The 2,254-nt window shown below is 42.5% G+C and overlaps 1 protein-coding gene and 1 pseudogene across 1 annotated transcript in view; one reads left to right on the forward strand and one right to left on the reverse strand.

Moving 5' to 3' along the window:
- The window catches only part of WDFY2 (WD repeat and FYVE domain containing 2), a 200,560-nt gene that overhangs the window by 73,218 nt on the left and 125,088 nt on the right, over positions 1–2,254 (reverse strand). The window lies entirely within an intron of this gene.
- Positions 1,594–2,254, forward strand: part of LOC107183053 — a 4,502-nt pseudogene continuing 3,841 nt past the window's right edge.

Consider the following 2,254-nt stretch of genomic DNA (forward strand, 5'->3'; position numbering starts at 1 on the left):
AGTCTGCCCCTTGAGTGTGTGCCTTATGGATCTGAGGAGTTGTAATCTGGATTGTCCCAGTCTGACCACTGGGTACACTGGCTCTTGGATCTCTAAGGAGGTGCAAATTTAGCCTGTTCCTGAGGCTACCCAGCAGGAGCTACAGAGAGATCTGCAGATTCTTCTTTGTTTGGGATTTGGAGGTGCCGAGATGAGACCCAAATGTGAAGCAATGCAAGCTGCTGTGGGGCCTTGGGCCTTCTTTTGGAAGTTCTGGGTCTCTCTGACCCAGATGCAGTTTGTTAGGTAATTTTCAGATTGCAAAGGACCAACCCTTTCATATCCAAAAGCCTCTGTGCACAGCTTGGGTGGGGTGAGGTCTCAGGGAATCAACAGGGCGGAGCAAGCAGCTATGGCTGATCCTCAGTCCTACCATAAGAGGCCTCGAGTCTCAGTGTCCCAGTGATCGCTGCAAGCACCTCTCTGAGAAAGCCGCCCTTGAGTTCCGACTGATGCTAGACAGTCCAGTTTCTCCCCGTATGAGTCTGGGTCCCCAGAGACTCTCCCGGAACTGAAGTTCAGATCAGTTGGGAGCTTGAGACTCCCTCCCGATGGAAAACGACAACCGTGTCCTCAGCCGCCAGCCCGCTCCGCGTGTGCCTCTGTACCTTAGTATTCTCTTCAGCACTGGGCCTCCTCTGGGTCTCAGGATGCTTTTCTCTTTCCTCCTAGTTGTAGAACTTCCACTCAGCCAGCCTTCCTGTGGTTCTGGATGATGTCTGTTCTGTCATTTAGTTGTATTTTTGAAGTGGTTGTGCGAGGCAGCAATTTCCGGTGTTTCATTCTTGTATTTTTCTCTTTCATAGATGCCATGCTATTTGGAAGCTTGTTTAGACCAAGTTCATGACCTTTTAGGCTTCTTCCACGTGAATAGGAGTTCACTTTTTGAATAATAAGAATTATATGTCATGGTGGTGGGGGGGGGAGGGTCAGGATTTTAGAGATGCTTAAGTGGGGCATGGCCAAAAAGAAAGTCATATGGTGGTTATATAGGATTTTATAAGGGGTTCCTATGGAACCACTGCTTTAATGGTAACATGGTTTTACACTTTTCCACCCCCAAACCCCACAGCACTGAATGCAAGTAAGCAGACGCAGTTGGTTTTACAATACCTCTCCCAAAAGGACGGAAGGGAGAGGGTAAAAATAAAAATGACACACAGGTTGGAAATCAACTACTTCCAAGACTGCCTCTGGCAAATTTGGACCTTTGGTTGTTAAGTTTTAGATTCTTGGAATTTTAGAGTTTGTAAGGGGTCTTAGAGATTGCATAGTACAATGATTCATTCTTTTTTATCTACTGATCTTTTGATTCACACAAACCTCAAAAAGCCTCTTCAAAAGGATATTGAAACCTGGGTGAATGTCTCATTGAATTTCTATGAGCAAAGGAAAATATTTCAGTGCAAATTCTGAAATCACTGCACACTTCAGAAAATCCAGATGACAATACTTATAGCAAACACAAAAGATAGATAAGTACAAGTACAACTCATGCCTCCCTCATTTTCTGTTATAAATCTATTGCCTAGAAACACTACTAACTGGTACACCATGGACATTGACAGTCAGTATACTATTTGGTAGAGTACTGTCTAAAAATGAGCTTGGTTTGGGAGGTATCTTTGCCAACTACCCTTTCTCTCCAGTCAATTTCTTTTACACATTTAGTAATCAGATCTTTACCATCCTTCTTAAACCCACATCCCTTCCAATGCACTTCCAACTAAAGTACATTTGTGCTTGACAGTGGCCTGCACACCCCCACTACCTAGCCTTTGCACTAGTCTCTCCTTTGCAGGAAACTGTTCCCTTTCTCCAATCTCCATCACTTTTCATATTAACCCTTCTAGGCAAGGTTGAATGGTCTGCTCATATGATCACCCCAGGCAGAATGAATCTGACCTTTGCTGAAATTCAACAGGCTCATCTTTTATGGTCTTGATCACAATCTGCATTAATTAGAGCTATCTATAATCAGATTATTTTATCTTTCCTCATAGATTTTTAAATAGAAAAAAAATGGAGTTTTTGTTTTCTTTCTTAGTACATGTGTCTCCTATATGTCCAGCATTTCCCCCAATATGCCATGTAGGAGAGGTAATCAATAAATATTTATAAAGTAATAAGCATTCCTTTTGGTTTTTTAAGTCAAAATTTTAATTGTACTAATATTATAAACACTCTACCTCAAGGTCTTTGCAATGTTTGTTCT

Source organism: Myotis davidii, unplaced genomic scaffold (genome assembly GCF_000327345.1).
Source record: "Myotis davidii unplaced genomic scaffold, ASM32734v1 scaffold39, whole genome shotgun sequence".
Classification (NCBI taxonomy): domain Eukaryota; kingdom Metazoa; phylum Chordata; class Mammalia; order Chiroptera; family Vespertilionidae; genus Myotis; species Myotis davidii.